Source organism: Leucoraja erinacea, chromosome 25, assembly GCF_028641065.1.
Source record: "Leucoraja erinacea ecotype New England chromosome 25, Leri_hhj_1, whole genome shotgun sequence".
In the NCBI taxonomy this organism is placed as follows: domain Eukaryota; kingdom Metazoa; phylum Chordata; class Chondrichthyes; order Rajiformes; family Rajidae; genus Leucoraja; species Leucoraja erinaceus.
The window spans coordinates 2,157,599-2,175,424 of record NC_073401.1 but is presented as its reverse complement, the minus strand read 5'-3'; the positions used below and the strand labels follow the sequence as shown (position 1 = coordinate 2,175,424).

Sequence of the window (17,826 nt, the reverse complement as noted above, 5' to 3'; positions counted from 1 at the left end):
TATCACTTAAGAACTGTACATTACTGTACTGAGCAAATGTACTTATTTTTCATAATCTTCTTTTTCAACAAAAGCTTTATAATCCTGCCTCTGCCACCGTATTTCTCCACCATGAAATAAAGTCAAATACTTCTGCTCCAGTCAATTGATTATAATTGGTGATCTGGTGATATATAGTTCGAAGGTAGACAAAAGAGCTGGAGAAACTCAGCGGGTGCAGCAACATCTATGGAGTGAAGGAAATAGGCAACGTTTCGAGCCCGAAACGTTGCCTATTTCCTTCGCTCCATAGATGCTGCTGCACCCGCTGAGTTTCTCCAGCTCTTTTGTCTACCTTCGATTTTCCAGCATCTGCAGTTCCTTCTTAAGAAACGATATATAGTTCGACGTCCGTTGTTCTCACATATCGGAGTTTTTGCAACCAGCAAAATTTTAATGTAAAATTGCAGTCCACAAAGATCAAATCAGAGAATATTCTGGTAAGGGCAGACTCTGTGAGGCAAACCTAAATAATCAGGATTCCAACCTTCAAGATGTGTGGAGATTAATACTGTGATATGAACAGAGAAATCTCCCTTGATTGTCCTGGTGTCACATTATATCTCTGCAGGGTTACGCAAGATGATTATTTTCAGTGTCAGGCAAGATGATAACTAACAATTAAATCCGGTGTTTCAGAAAATTTGCAGGCAGCTGCTGTGACAGAGATAACTTATTTATCAGTTCTGCAGCTAGATAAAAGGTCATCTGGGTTACTGGTGTGGTAAATTTCAAAACATATGGAATGATCAAAAGGCTTTCCGGCAGATGCCTTATTGTTTAGGAAGTGTTATAACTTACTAATATTTAGCAATTGTCTCATCCTTCAGCAATTTGGGCCACATAGTATTTTTGCTGAATCTCCCAATGTGAAACTTCTCAATGTAGAAGATTCATCTACTCATACTGAAAAAATAATCTGCTGGGTGTTAAGCAACATTTGTTGATAGAATTTTCACACAAAGGGTGGTGAATGAATGGAACAAGCTGCCAGAGGAGGTAGTTGAGACTGGGACTGTCCCGTCGTTTAAGAAACAGTTAGATAGGTACATGGATAGGACAGGTTTGGAGGGATATGGGCTAAATGCAGGCAGGTGTAGCTGGGACATGTTGGCTGATGTGGCAAGTTGGGCCGATGGTCCTCTTTCCACACTGTATCATATGACTCTATGACTCTAATGGCATGGCTCAGCCTTCAGTCCACAGATGCTGTGTGACCCATTGAGTTCTCCTGGCAGATTGTTTGTTGCTTCAGATTCCAGCACCAGCCATCTGAACCTGTAGTTCCCAAATTGTTCAACATAGCAGGGCACATTTACTATGTTCAATGCACCAAAACTGAAAACTTCCTGTGTCTTCATTCAAGAATATGATTTGTATTTGTATCACATGGGTTGCAGCAGAGGGCTGGTTGATCAGTGTCTTCCTCCTTGTCTTTGGAACCCCAACAGACATAGAGTCATAGAATGATACAGCGTGGAAACACCGGCCAACATGTCCCAGCTACACTAGTCCCACCTGCCCGCATTTGGTCCATGCCCCTCCAAACCTGTCCTATCCATGTACCTGTCTAACTGTTTCTTAAATGTTGGTATAGTCCCAGCCTCAACTACCTTCTCTGGCAACTTGCTCCATACACCCACCACCCTATGTGTGAAAAAGTTACCCTTCAGATTCCTATTAAATCTTTTCCCCTTCACCTTAAACCTATGTTCTTACAGTCCCTAGGTAGACAAAAATGCTGGAGAAACTCAGCGGGAGTGAGGCAGCATCTAAGGAGCGAAGGAAATAGGCAACGCTTCGGGCCGAAACCCTTCCTTAGACAATGTCGCCTATTTCCTTTGCTCCATAGATGCTGCCTCACCTGCTGAGTTTCTCCAGCATTTTTGTCTACCTTTGATTTTCCAGCATCTACAGTTCCTTCCTAAACATCGTTACAGTCCCTCTTCATTTGTCCACAATCCTCACCATCTCTCTCTCTCTCTCTGTAATCTTCTCCCACTCTTAAAATTCCCTTCCTCAAGCCCTTGCCTCCTACGTATCTCTGGAATCTCTTTGGTGAATATCACTAAATTAGACAGCTTATCCCAGCTCAGGATTATCCTTTCCTTTCAGCCACCAACCATCTCCTTTTGTTTCTTCCACTCCTTATACTTCTGGAGGCCAATTGCTCATACATAAATTAAATATAAATGATACATTTCTACAAGAAATACAAAGAGATTGACTATAAATCACAACCCTGGCAATAAAATACACAATTAGATAATAGGTCCATTGTAGTCCAAGAGGTGGGCAGTTGTCTTCTGTTGCCGGAGTAGGAATAGACTTGTGTAGGTCGGTTGACGAACCTGATAATTGGAGGAACGTTGCTGTTGCTGAACATGGTGGTGTTCTGTAGCTCCTGCCCAACAATAGCAGTGATAAGAGGGCATGGGAGACAGTGGGCATCCTTGGTGATAGATGTCAGCCTCCTGGGGCAGCTGCCATATGTAGAGGTTATCGTAGGTGGGGTGGACTGTGCCTACTATCGACCAGGCTGAGCCAACCACTCTCTGCAGCCTCTTGTGTTCCTCTGCGTTGGAATTGCCCACATGCAACCAGTCAGTTATAAAAGTGAGTACAGATTAAAAGAAGGGTCTGAAGAAGGGTCTCGACCCGAAACGTCGCCTATTTCCTTCGCTCCATAGATTCTGCCTCACCCGCTGAGTTTTACCAGCATTTTTGTCTACCACAGATTAGAAACATAGAAACATAGAAATTAGGCGCAGGAGTAGGCCATTCGGCCCTTCGAGCCTGTGCCGCCATTCAATATGACCATGGCTGATCATCCAGCTCAGTATCCTATCCCTGCCTTCTCTCCGTACCCCCCGATCCCTTTAGCCACAAGGGCCACATCTAAGTCCCTCTTAAATATAGCCAATGAACTGGCCTCAACTACCTTCTGTGGCAGAGAATTCCACAGATTCACCACTCTCTGTGTTAAAAATGATTTTCTCATCTCGGTCCTAAAAGACTTCCCTCTTATCCTTAAACTGTGAACCCTAGTCCTGGACTTCCCCAACATCAGGAATAATCTTCCTGCATCTAGCCTGTCCAACCCCTTAAGAATTTTGTAAGTTTCTATATGATCCCCCCTCAATCTTCTAAATTCTAGCGTGTATAAGCCGAGTCTATCCAGTCTGTCTTCATATGAAAGTCCTACCATCCCAGGAATCAGTCTGGTGAACCTTCTGTGTACTCCCTCTATGGCAAGAATCTCTTTCCTCAGATTAGGAGACCAAAACTGTACGCAATACTCCAGGTGCGGTCTCACCAAGACCCTGTACAACTGCAGTAGAAACTCCCTGCTCCTATACTCAAATCCTTTTGCTATGAATGCTAACATACCATTTGCTTTCTTCACTGCCTGCTGCACCTGCATGCCTATTTTCAATGACTGGTGTAACATGACACCCAGGTCTCGTTGCATCTCCCCTTTACCTAATCGGCCACCATTCAGATAATATTCTACTTTCCTGTTTTTGCCACCAAAGTGGATAACCTCACATTTATCCACATTATACTGCATCTGCCATGCATTTGCCAACTCACCCAGCCTATCCAAGTCACCTTGCAGCCTCCTAGCATCCTCCTCACAGCTAACTCTGCCCCCCAGCTTCGTGTCATCTGTAAACTTGGAGTTGTTGCATTCAATTCCCTCGTCCAAATCATTAATATATATTGTAAATAGCTGGGGTCCCAGCACTGAGCCTTGCGGTACCCCACTAGTCACTGCCTGCCATTGTGAAAAGGACCCGTTTACTCCTACTCTTTGCTTCCTGTTTGCCAGCCAGTTCTCTATCCACATCAATACTGAACCCCCAATACCGTGTGCTTTAAGTTTGCATACTTATCTATTATGTGGGACCTTGTCGAAAGCCTTCTGGAAGTCCAGATATAACCCATCCACTGGTTCTCCCGTATCCACTCTACTAGTTACATCGCTGCCTCCCCTGGTGCTTTTTCATTGCAGTTTTATGACGAGACCAGCGAACCTAAATATCTTTATACGTGAAAGAAGTTACCTGGACTATGGAAGGCGAGGACATGTAATGAAGAAGTTTACAAACATTACATTGGTGACATACAGAGCGATAATAACAGGCACACGCTTAATGCCCGCCCTCCATCCAGTTTCTGAGGGGTTGCGCAATCAGAGGGGAGGCTCAACTCGTCGCTGCCTCACCTCTCGTCTCTCCCTGTATTTGCAGCGGAGCTCCACAAATTTGGTGATTTTGCCTATAAAAAATGATTGGAATCATACAGAAATGACATTTATAACAGATCAGTGGAAAAATCCAGTGAGAAGGAGTTTCTTCCCAGAGGCAATTCGGACTGTAAACGCCTATCTCACCAGGGACTAACTCTACTGAACGTATTTCCTTCCATTATTTATTATGTAAAAGAATATGTGTGTTATGATTGTGTTTATAATTTGTTTGGTTGTTTTGTTGTTTGTCTTTTGCACAAAAGTCCGCGAGTATTGCCACTTTCATTTCACTGCACATCTCGTATGTGTATGTGACAAATAAACTTGACTTGACTTGACTTGACTTGACATGACTTGAAATCTTAGTATTTATTTAATTTTTTTATCATTCTTCTTTACTTTTCGTAACATCTATTTTTATTGGAGTATGCCTCCCCTGCCTCCCCTGACAGCACGTCCCTGGTATAATGTGGATAAATGTGAGGTTATCCACTTTGGTGGCAAGAACAAGAAGATTAGGAAAAGGGGAGGTGCAACGAGACCGATGTTGTCCTTGTACATTAGTCACTGAAAGTAAGCATGCAGGTTCAGCAGCCCGTGAAGAAAGCTAATGGCATGTTGGCCTTCATAGCAAGAGGATTTGTGTATAGGAGCAAGGAGGTCCTACTGAATTGTACAGGGCCCTGATGAGACCGCACCTGGAGTATTGCGTGCAGTTTTGGTCTCCTAATTCGAGCAAGGACATTATTGCTATTGAGGGAGTAGGTTTACCAGGTTAATTCCCAGGATGGCGTGACTGACATATGATGAGGGAATGGATCGACTGGGCTTATATTCACTGGAATTTAGAAGGATGAGAGGGTCTCTTATAGAAACATATAAAATTCTTAAGGGATTGGAAAGGCTAGATGCCGGAAAAAATTCCCGTTGTTGGGGAGTCCAGAACCAGGGACCACAGTTTAAGAGTAATGGGTAGGCCATTGAGGACTGAGATGAGGAAAACGTTTTCACCCAGAGAGTTGTGAATCTGTGGAATTCACTGCCACAAAAGGCAGTGGAGGCCAATTCACTGGATGTTTTCAAGAGAGAGTTAGATATAGCTCTTAGGGCTAACAGAATCAAGGGATATGGGGAGAAAGCAGGAACAGGGTACTGATTCTGGATGATCAGCCATGATCATATTGAATGATGGTGCTGGCTTCGGAGGGCCGAATGGCTGACCCCTGCACATATTTTCTATGTTTCTAAATGAATTGCATCAAAAATCATCTAACACAGAGTCTGAGTCGGAGTGATACAGCGTGGAAACAAGCCCTTCGGCCAAACCTGCCCACACCGGCCAATATGTCCCAGATAAACTAGTCAACTAGTCCCACCTGCCTGCATTTGCTCCATATCTTTCCAAACTGTCCTTTCCATGTACCTGTCCAATTGTTTCTTAAACAATGATCCCCGCTTCAGCTACCTCTCTTGGCAGCTCAATGGTTCCATACGCCCACCGCCCATTGTATGAAAAAATGTAGCTGCTTTGTCAGATAATGTAACAGAGAAAATGTTCCTAACAGAAAAAATAAGTTCCTTGATACAAAGGAAACTGGTGCTAATTTGAGAGACAGTTTTTATAGGACCAGGTGGATGTGATTTACCTGCTGGTAAAGTGAAGAAGAGTGGGTGTGACGTTTGACACTGTGGTAATATTGTCTGTCACGTTACCTGAGCAAGCGAGGTTGAACATTATAGATGTTCACTGTACACTGTGGATACTAGGCTCAGAGGCTCAGATAGGGTGTCTGAATAATGTGTGATATCCATTTAGTTGTTACACGCTACACGAAGATGAGTGAGTAATCCTATCAATAAATGCTTTCTGTGATCATCTCAGTTGAAATGTTCCACTCTGGCAACAAAGTGATTGAAACACAGATCTGTCCAATCTCAGCGGCACAACCGATGACTGAGCACTTTTGAAGATTGTTTGGCACGGTGTTGAAGTTCTACTGCAGTAAGCGGAATGACAAACAAGTGCAGGATTGCCGACTCTACACGCCTCTTGCAAAACACCTCGACTGTCAGGTCGACAACTTCATTCCAAAATTGCACTCTAGCCGATGAAACATTGAACAGACTAAATGAATGCATAATAAAACAAACGGCAAATTAACTGATGCCCCCTTTGACAAGAACCACAGCGGCCAGAGCTATTCACTATTCATTGCAGGGAATAGTAGCTTTTGTTATATAGTCGATACTTCCAACAGAGGTAGCAACAGATCCATAAATAATCTGTACCCAGATCTATGGCCCTGCTGGACATAACCCACGGTACTGGCTCATCTGTTGTTTACTAGCTGCTACAACTCAAACAACAGACAGGAGATAAACACAGATGGGGTCTGACTAGAATGGGATATCTCTTTAAACCGTGGTAGCCAAATAAAATGACTCGAGGATCACAAAGGTGTGTTACAGATTATCTGAAAGATTCTAACTCTTATGTGGATCTCTGGGGTGTTCCCTTTGCAATAATAGATTCAATAATGTTAATTAATCGGTTAATGGCAAGGCAAGGAAGTCACATGCGTGAAATGTCTCATAGATCCTTGGGCATCAATTCGTGGCCAACGAGGGGTTTGCAAGAGTGGGAATAGGTAATCGATCCAGTGGGGAAACTCAGTAAATTTAATGTGCAGGAAGGAACTGCAGATGCTGGTTTAAACTCCTTCTCCCTTCTGTTGTGGGGTAGACTGAGACTGAGACTGACACCCCCATCCCAAACCTTTGCACATCCACAATCCTTTCCATTCATCACTTTAGTTTCATGTTTCATGTATTTTGTGTTTTTATGACTGTTGGCAGATCAATTTCCCTCCTGGAATAAATAAAGTTCTACCGTATCATGTCGTAAATCGAAGATAGACACAAAAAGCTGGAGTAACTCAGCGGGACAGGCAGCATCTCTGGAGGGAAGGAATGAAAAAAGGTCTTGACTCGAAACGTCAACCATTCCTTCTCTCCGAAGATGCTGCCTGTCCCGCTGAGTTATTCCAGCTCTTTGTGTCTATCTTCACTAAGTCCAATTGTCTCCTTCCGAGATCAATTCTGTTATGATTTTCTGGATGCTAATTTAATTTGTAGAGAAGATTGTTGCATTGTGCATTACTGTCAATAAATATGCTGCAGGCATGGTAGAAAAATGTGTGATTTGTACTCTTAACATTGTTTTTATCAATAGTAAAGGCTGGATAACTCAATGCCGAGACCTCAAACATACATTAGCCAATATCTGTTGAACAAGAAAGAAAAGCTACCAGAATAGAGTCAAGAGTCAAGGGAGTTTATTGTCATGTGTCCCAGATAGGACAATGAAATTCTGGCATTTGCTGCAGCACAACAGTATATTGTAGTCAGAAATACAGATCAAATCAGTATGTCTGTAAACCAAAAAATATATATATACACATCAGTAAACAGATAAAGTGCAAGAGGCTGTTATAGTTCATAGTTTGTTTGAAGTTGTGTTTAATAGTCTGATGGCCATGGAGAAGAAGCTGTTCCTGAACCTGGATGTTGCAGAATTCAGGCTCATGTACCTTCTACCCGTTGGCAGTGGAGAGATGAGTGTGTGGCCAGGATGGTGTGGGTCCTTGATGATGCTGGCAGCCTTTTTGAGGCAGCGACTGCGATAGATCCCCTTGGTGGTAGGGAGGTCAGAACTGATGATGGACTGGGCAGTGATTACGGCTTTTTGCAGCCTTTTCTGCTCATGGACGCGCAGATTACCGTACCAAGCTATGATGCAACCGGTCAGCATGTTCTCTACTGTGCACCTGTAGAACATCGAGAGAGTCCTCCTTGACATACCGACTCTCCGTAGTCTTCTCAGGAAGTAGAGGCGCTGATGTGCTTTCTTTATAATTGCATCAGTGTTCTGGGATCAGGAGAGATCTTCGGAAATATGCACGCCCAGGAATTTGAAGTTCTTGACCCTTTCCACCATCGACCCGTTGATATAAACGGGACTGTGGGTCCCCATTCAACCTCTTCCAAAGTCCACAATCAGTTCCTTGGTTTTGCTGGTGTTGAGAGTCAAGTTATTGTGCTGGCACCATATGGTCAGTCGGTCGATCTCACTTCTATAAAGTCTTTATCTATTATAAAAATAATTAGAGCATTGAATTAATCAGTCAGTTTAATGGTACACGGTTGTACATCGTTAAGCTTGCGTAACATAATTAAAATCTGTTGGATTAAACATTTTTACGCTTTAAAAGCATATTCAATGAAAATAAATTCAAAACATGTAATAAACATGTCAATAAAAGAAAAAGATTAGAAATAATGTTGTAGATTGATCAGGAAAGATATTGGAGATAGAGTGGATCATTTCACTGTGTGTAGAATCAATGTAAGTCATAGCGGGTGTGTTATGAACAATGTTTGCATGGATGGTTTGGGAAGCACTCTATGGTTGGGATATGTCATGATCAAAGTGAAAGGGGTCATGGAAAGCCACCTTGAGGATTCAGACTTACAGCAGTAAGGGACTCACACAAAGCCCATTCCAATGGGCTGGTTCTGTTCAAGCAGGTCCATGGAACATTAAACATAGAACAATACAGCCCAGGAACCGGCCCTTCAGCTCACAATGATGCCACAACCATCTACCTGTCTGCCTGCACGTAGCCCAAACCTCCTCTCCTTGCATGTCTGTATGCATGTCCAAGATACTTTCAAATGGCAAAATCACTAAGCACAGCATCTACATTGTGTTCCAGTCACTCACAAGCCAATGTGTAAAATACTTGGCCTGCACATTTCCTTTAAACATTGCTCTACTCACCTTCAAGATTTGCCTCCTAGTATTTGATTTCTCCATTCTGGGAAAAAGGTCTTGACTGCCTACCTTATCAATACCTCTCATAATTGTACACCTTTCTATCAGATCACCCTGCATTCCAGAAAAAAACAATCCATCTTTGTCCACCCCCTATCTGTAGGTAATACCCCCTAATCCAGGAATCACTCTGGTAAGCCTCCCTGCATCCTTTCCAAAGGCCCATCAAGTCTATCTCTCCATCCTAACCCCATTCTCCTGCCTTCTTCCCATAACCTTTGATGCCCATACTAATCAAGAATCTATCTATCTCTGCTTTAAAAATATCCATTGACTTGGCCTCCACAGTCTTCTGTGGCAAAGAATTCCACAGATTCACCACCCTCCTGTTCCTTCAGCACGGGGCACAGGACAGCATGGTGGCGCAGCAGTAGAGTTGCTGCCTTACAGCGTTGGAGACTCGGAGTTTGTACGTTCTCCCTCCCCGTGACCATGTGGGTTTTTCCGAGATCTTCGTTTTTCTCCCACACTCCAAAGACATACAGGTTTTTTAGTTTAATTGGCTTGGTATAAATGTAAATTGTCCCTAGTGTGCATACGATAGTAGAAATTAGTGTTCGGGGCCCGAAACGTTGCCTATTTCCTTCGCTCCATAGATGCTGCTGCACCCACTGAGTTTCTCCAGCATTTTTTGTCTACCTTCGATTTTCCAGCATTTGCAGTTCCTTCTTAAATACCTCCTCTGGCAACTCGTTCCATACACCCACCACCCTTTGTGTGAAAAAGATACCCCTCAGATTCCTATTAAATCTTTTCCCCTTTACCTTAAACCTGTGTCTTCTGGCCCTCGATTCACTTAGTCTGGGCAAGAGATTCTGTGCATCTTCCCGATTTATGCCTCTCTTGATTTTATACACCTCTATAAGATTTGTGGTGTATGAGGGAGCATTGCTTTGGCTGTTTTAGCAACTGAAAATTCCATTTCACTTGGAGCAAACAATAACATACGAACCTGCTGATAGTTGCTTGTCACACAAGAGCCATGGCGAATCCATATCACTGAGGAAGCAAAATGAATATGTTTTTTATTGTTCTGCTGAAGGACTTGGAAAAGATTGGGATCAATGAATCAGCTATTTCTTTGCAAGGGGACTTGAGTTTATGAATACTCTGCAATATAAAATCCATCACCTGTCCAATAATTGGAGCGCAATAACCTCCATGGCTAAACTGCATAAACAAATAAACAGAAGATAATCATTGGACCTTTTTCTCGTGTGCGGTAAATGAAAATGCAGCATTAAGATTCAAAGTGTTGAGTTCAGGTCTGTGACTCTGCCTGCTTCAATTACAGTCGTGAAGAATATTTCAAGAAGCCTTTTATTCCACTAACCTGTTCCTTAGTAGCATATAAGGTGCAATTACCTCATGGCGATCACTCCTGAATAACTAAACTGACTGGCATTTTGTTGTTGAAGTGACCGAGGAGCTGCTAACGAGTTGTTTTGCTAGGATTACAGCAGAATTGGTATATTGAGAAAATGGTTGAATAATTTGGCAATTTTCTCCGCTCGCTATAGATTTGAGTGTAAGTAGAAGTAGAAAACCCTACATTGTTGCGAGGAAACTGTGTCAGCAAAATAAAGTGTTTTGGTAAAAAAAAATAGAAAGAAGAATAGATTTGATAGCAATAGAACTTTAGAAACAGCAGCAGGAGAAGACCAATTGACTCTATAATTTTGTTTGGGAAGGAAATGCAGATACTGGTTTAAACTGAAGATAGACACAAAATGCTGGAGTAACTCAGCAGGTCAGGCAGCATCTCTGAAGAAAAGGAATAGGTGACGTTTCATCTGAAGAAGGGCCTTGACCTGAAACTTCACCTATTCATTTTCTCCAGAGATGCGTCTGACCGGTTGAGTTACTCCAGCTTTTTGTGTCCATCTTCGACTCCTTGAATTTGTTCTGCCATTGCTGAAATGCAAGCTGACCCAGTTTAGTTTAGTTTAGTTTTGAGATACAGCGCGGAAACAGGCCCTTCGGCCTACCGAGTCCGCGCCAACCAGCGATCCCCGCACAAGAACAATATCCTACGCACACTAGGGACAATTTACACATGTGCCAAGCCAATTAACATACAAACCTGTACGTCTTTGGAGTGTGGGAGGAAACAGAAGATCTCGGAGAAAACCCACGCAGGTCACGGGGAGAACGTACAAACTCCGTACAGACAGCACCCTTAGTCGGGATCGAACCCGGGTTTCTGGAGCTGTAAACGCTGTAAGGCAGCAACTCTACCGCTGCGCCACCATGCCGCACTTGGCCTCAACACTGCTTTTCCACTTTTCTGATACCCAATGATCCCTTATAATGTAAAATATTTAAGAAAGAACTGCAGATGCTGAACAAATCCTTCGCTCCATTCCTTCTCTCCATAGATGCTGCCTCACCCGCTGAGTTTCTCCAGCATTGTTGTTTACCTTGTAATGTAACGATCTGTCAGCCACAGTCGAGAACATATTTAACAACTCTGCTTTGCCATCTTTCAGGCAGCAGCTGATTCATTATTCAACAACTGTATTATATGAATGTATTGTGGACCAAATCACACGTGTTACTTCAGATTTCCAATAAGCAGGTGCTGTTTAGCAAAATGTGATGTTTGAGTAGATTTGCATAGCGGCTTGTTGTGACACAGTGGAACCACAAAAATATAAATGAGTCAAATATTTCAAAGCTGCACTGCAATCTCAGTGTCATACTTTAAGTAATGATTTGTCTTAATAATTGTGGAGTTGAAGTTATTGTCCAAAATCGATCACACAGATTCAAATTGTCCAGAAGTCAATATTTGACCTCATGTTGATGCTGAAATGAACAAGAACAATAAGGACAGTTTAGTTTCGTTTTTTTAGTTTAGTTTAGAGATACAATGAAGAAACGGGCTCTTCTGCCCACCGAGTCCGCACCGTCCAACGATCCCCGCACATTAACAAATAGACAAATTAAAATAAATTGGGTAGCACAGTGGTGCAGCAGTAGAGTTGCTGCCTTCCAGCGTTTGCAACTAATCCTAGTGTGTGTACAATTGTTCCTAGTGAGTGTAAATGCGCGGGGATCGCTAGTCGGCACAGACCCAGTGGGCCGAAGGGCCTGGTCCCGCGCAGTATCTCTCAAACTAAAACTATAACTAAAAATATATACAATGTGAATTGGGACTTGGTAGGTATTTCCTTCACATGGCTAGCACAGGCATATGAGCCGCAGGGTCGTGCTAGGCATTGCAACCTGCCATGATGTTTGCATTTTCAGCCACTCTCTAAAACCCATAACACAATGGACAAATTGGGGAAAGAACCAGCAGCTGGCACTCGATGCAACAGCACTAGTTATGCTTGAAGGAGATTGATATAATGCAAAGAAAGTCTGGTTTTAATTACATATTGTGGTTCTGCATTAACATCCTGGAAACATTGATCATAATCACAGTGGGCCAGTGAATTTCATTTTGGAGGCTGCCCAGTCTTGATAGATGAGAATGGACTGTGTAAAAAATGTTACAGGGCAGACATCAGTGCAGTGAGTGTGATCGCTTGTGACCTCCTGCTGTGTACTTCCGAAAACGATCAATAACCCTGCCAGCAGCTCAGATAATGCTTTGTTTATAGTGTGCATGATCTCCGAACTCCCTCCCCTCCCAAATAAAAGTCAGCAACCCAGCTCTTCATTAACACAGCGGGGAAGTACAGGCCACTGCCAGACGGATAAACACAAACACAAGGGGAGCAGAAAGTGACGCAGCAGCTGTGCAAGCTGCAGATAACCGGCTGAAGGGATTACTGGGCCCATCACATCAATCTCAGAGAGCACCTGGTGATACACGCAAAATGCTGGAGTCACTCAGCGGGTCAGGCAGCATCTCTGGAGAAAAGGTATAGGTGACGTATCGAGACCTTTCTTCCGACTGAGATTGAAGGGAAAGGGAAAGGAGAGATCGGTAGATGGTGATATAGAGAGATATAGAACAAATGAATGAAAGATATGCAAAAGAGTAATGGTGATCAAGGAAATGGGCCACTGTTGGCTGTGGGTTAGGTGCTAATGAGTTAGACAGACAATGAAACTCAGCTGGATGACAGTGAAACTAGCACAACGACTGGGGTGGGGGAGGGATGGAGAGAGAGGGGTGAGGCAAGGTTTAGTTTAGTTTAGTTTAGTTTAGTTTAGTTTAGTTTAGTTTAGTTTAGTTTAGTTTAGTTTAGAGATACAGGCCGTTCGTCCACCCGAGTCCACACCAACCAGCAATCCCCACTCATTTTAACACTATCCTACACACACCGGGACAATTTGCACTTATACCAAGCTAATTAGCATACAAACATGTACGTCTTTTGAGTGTGGGAGGAAACAAAAGATCTCGGTGAAAACCCACGCGGTCACAGTGAGAAAGTACAAACTCCGTACAGACAGCGGCTATAGTCGGGATCGAACCTGGGTGTCCGGCGTTGCAAGCCCTTGTGCCACCGTGCCAACCTTTGTTACTTGAAGTTAGATAAATCATTATTCAGCAGCTGGAGGCAGGGAGATGCGATGCCCCATAACTTGAGGCAAGTAGGGGCGAGTGACTCAAGCTTTCTTTCATCGGACAAGGGCCTTGAGCTGCAGCAGGTAAGCAAGGTGTGGCTTCCTCACTGTGTGGACAAATAAAAGGCGAGCATTCGAATGAATGTTTCAAAAAAAGCTGCAGTGTTTGCACAATGAGACTCTGATTCAATTGCCTGCGTTTGTCACTGAGAATGACAACCTGCTCAACTGATGAAAGAAAAAGCAAGGTCAAATTTCAGAGAGCATTGTCATCAAAAGTAATATAAGATACCTTATGCCTTAAATCTACTGACCCACTTTGTGTTGTGGGCTTTTATAATACATAGAATGTCCAATGTGTAGTTAATGTCAAGTGCTTTTAGTTTAGTTTAGTTTAGTTCGGAGATACAGAGCAGAAACAGGCCCTTCGGCCCACCGAGTTCGTGCTGACCATCGATCCCCGCACACTGACTTTATGCTGCACATGCCAGGGACAAATTGCAGATTTACGAAGCCAATTAGCCTACAAACCTGTACGTCTTTGGATTGTGGGTGAAAACCGGAGCATCCCGGAGAAAAACGCCTTACAGAGAGCACCCATAGTCAGGATCGAACCCTGTCTCTAGTGGTGTAAGGCAGCAACTCTACCGTTGCACCACCGTGCTGAGCATGTGTGAGCAGAGTGAATGTACTGAATGGCTAGAACGGTTGATCATTGGCCATGTAATACCAGCCTTCCCAGGGGCTCGGATGATTAAAGGTACTCAGCAATTCTTAGAGGCATGTGTGTGGAACAGAGGAGGGAAAGTCACCTGACATGAATGGTGGTTCCCTTGGAGTTTGAGCCCTGCATGGGAGCCAATCATGGAGGACGTGCAATGTGAGATGGGTGGCTGGTAGCTACAGAGGATCAGGCGAACACAGTGTTAGAGCTACTGCCTTGCAGCGCCAGAGACCTGGGTTTGATTCTGACCATTGGTGCTGTCTGTAGGGAGTTTGTACGTTCACCTCATGACCTATGTGTGTTTTCTCCAAGATCTTGGGTTTCCTCCCACTCTCCAAAGACGTACAGGTTTGTAGGCTGATGAATCTAAATTGTCCCTAGTGTGTGTAGGACAGTGTTATTGTTGTTGTCCGGTATGGACTCGGTGGGCCAGAGAGTCTGTTTCGTGATGTATCCCTCAACCAAAGCTAAACTAAACTAAACCTTTTTCACACAGAGAGTTGTGAGTCTGTGGAATTCTCTGCCAAAGAGGGCGGTGGAGGCCAGTTCTCTGGATACTTTCAAGAGAGTGCTAGATAAAGCTCTTAAAGATAGTGGAGTCAGGGGATATGGGGAAAACACAGGGACGAGGTACTGATTGGGGATGGTCAGCCATGATCACATTGAACGACGGTGCTGGCTCGAAGGGGGCGAATAGCCTACTCCTGTACCTATGGTTTTATTGTCTAAACCTGCAGTCAAATACTGAACAGCATTGGGAACAGACAACTCTTGAGGACATTGCAAATTAATGAAGAGGCATTTAGCCATGAAGTGTAAACATGAGCGTTCTTGAGTTTGTAAAAACGGAATTATCCAATGCTCAGCCTGAAGAAGGGTCTCGACCAGAATCGTCACCTATTCCTTCTCTGTCCATCCCATTGAGGTACTCCAGCTTTTTGTGTCTATCGTCAATGTGTAATGAGTTTTGATAAATGTTGTACAAGTCACCACCAGTGACTGGAAGAAGGGTCTCGACCCGAAACGTCACCCATTCCTTCTATCCAGACATGCTGCCTATTCTGCTGAGTTACTCCAGCTTTTTGTGTCAGTCTCACTACTGGTAGTTTGCGTTCAATTAATGATATTTAGTTTTGTGTGTCGAAGGGGAAGGAAGCCATTCTTGTTTCCGAAGGACTGCTTAGGATTTTATTTAATAAGACTTGCTGTTGCTGCCTCTTCACCACAGATTTAACGTGGGAGTCTTCAACAACAATGTTACCTTAGCAGCAGGAGGGAGAATATTATCAGCATAGCAACCAGTGTCCATACTATTTTGAAACATTATCATTTAACAACAGGCTGCTTGGCTAAGTGAAGTACAGGTGGATTATCAAAGGTTGACTAATTAGCTCAGTGCTATCACACAAAGCCACAGAGCAAGAATTGTTCCTAAATTTCCATTTGTTTCACAGTTTAAGCAACCTGATCGGAAAGTTAAATCAATCTACAAGTCACCACCATTATTAGAACGAGTAAAGGGATAACTAACAATGACACAAATCACATCCCCAAAGTGATTTACCGTCAGTGAAGCACTTTGAGATCTCCAGGGACATCAACGTGCCCCAAATATACTATTTTGTTTCCATATTTGACAGCTTTCTTGAAAGATTGGTCTGTATGATCCTTGAGTAAAGAAACTCTGCAAAAAACCGTGTGTGCTCAGATGAGTTAACAGAGGACATTTCACAGAACAGTAACAATTACATTTCTGTCATTTCTATTGTAATCCTCTAAGCTGATTACTTCATTCAATGCTGAGAGATGATTGGAAAGCTCCTGTCATTGCAAAATGAAATCAGTCATATTTTGCTTTTGGCACGGTGGTAGGGCTGCCAACATTGGGTGAGAGTTGGGAGTGAGAAATTGCGAGAGACCAAGCCCGAGGGAGTATAGCAACCGGGGGGGGGGGGGGGGGGGGGGGGCATCCCCCTCCCATTGGTATGGAACATTTGCATTTTTCAGCTTGAAATTGTGCAATATGGTGTATACTGTAGCGAGTCTTTTAACCTACACTTGAATGCAATATATATGCTTTAAATTGGATTGGAGCGTTTTTGAAAGGGGAGAGGCTGTGCGATCACTGATCACTGGACTTGGGGGTACCTGGTGGTGAGGGAGTGGAGTAACCGAGTGGGTAGAGGGTGTGGAAGAAGGGTGTCCCCCCTCCCAGGGTAGGAACTTTTTGAAATTTGATGGATTAAAATCATGTTTTAGTGCCCTGTAGAAGTATGATTTCAATGTTTTTTGTATGAAGTATTTTTAAGAGGTAACTTTTTAAGGGGCAGCTTTATCCACACAAAAAGGGTGATGGGTGTATGGGACAAGCTGCCAGAGGAGGTAGTTGAGGCAGCGACCATCCCAACATTTAAGAAAAAGTTAGACTGATACATGGATAGGACAGGTTTGGAGCTATGGACCAAAAGCGGGTAGCGTAGCTGGGACATGTTGGCGGGTGTGGGCAAGTTGCGCTGAAGGGCCTGTTTTCACACTGTATCACTCTATGACTACATTAGACCTCCACCATGCATGAATGCTTCAAAATCAAGTGAGTTTTATTCCCATATACTCAAGCATAGAAACATAGAAAATAGGTGCAGGAATAGGCCATCGGCCCTTCGAGCCAGCACTGCCATTCAATATGATCATGGCTATTCATCTAAAATCAGTACCTCTTTCCTGTTTTTGTCCCCATATCCCTTGATGTTGTTAGCCCCAAAAGCTAAATGTAACTCTCTCTTGAAAACATCCAGTGAATTGGCCTGAACTGCCTTCTGTGGCAGAGAATTCCACAGATTCACAACTCTCTGCGTGAAGAAAGTTTGTTCTCATCTCAGTCCTAACTGCCCGCCCCTTTATTCTTAAACTGTGACCCTGGTTCTGAACGCCCCCAACATTGGGAAATCTTTTCCTCCAGTTACAGTAAGTGAAAATCTAGCAGGCAAGCAGGATGCTTTCACCAACTACTTCCATTTGAAGTCCACTATCTTCCACCGTATCTACCCAGTGCTTGGTACTTACTTCCAGCAGCCACTGGTTGTCCTCCAGGATGCACTGAGCCGCAGCCTGATCCATGCCGGTCACCTGGGCGAATTCGGCACAGAGACTCTCACGGCAGCGGCGCAACGCTTCGACGCCTCCGACGGCCCAGAACTCTTGCACCGAGGCTGCTCCATGGCCAGAGCTGCAGTGAGCGACTCACCGGCCCGGCAAACACTCGCCAGCCCCGCTCCCCGTCTGCATCTGTCCCCGCCGCTGCTTCTGCTTCCAACACCCGCGGCCCATGCAGTTGATATGAGTTTTGAAATTTTCGTTGATCACAGAATTTCTCACAACAGAGCGAGAGAAATT

The 17,826-nt window shown here is 43.8% G+C and overlaps 1 protein-coding gene and 1 long non-coding RNA gene across 2 annotated transcripts in view; one reads left to right on the top strand and one right to left on the bottom strand.

Moving 5' to 3' along the window:
• Positions 1–17,826, top strand: part of srrm4 (serine/arginine repetitive matrix 4) — a 420,499-nt gene that overhangs the window by 169,125 nt on the left and 233,548 nt on the right. The gene's annotated exons all lie outside the window — the stretch shown is intronic.
• LOC129709300 (uncharacterized) lies at positions 8,343–14,830 on the bottom strand. Its single transcript, XR_008725489.1, has 3 exons — positions 13,617–14,830; positions 10,138–10,184; positions 8,343–8,439 (listed from the first exon to the last, which is right to left on the bottom strand). It is a non-coding gene; the product is annotated as an uncharacterized LOC129709300 (long non-coding RNA).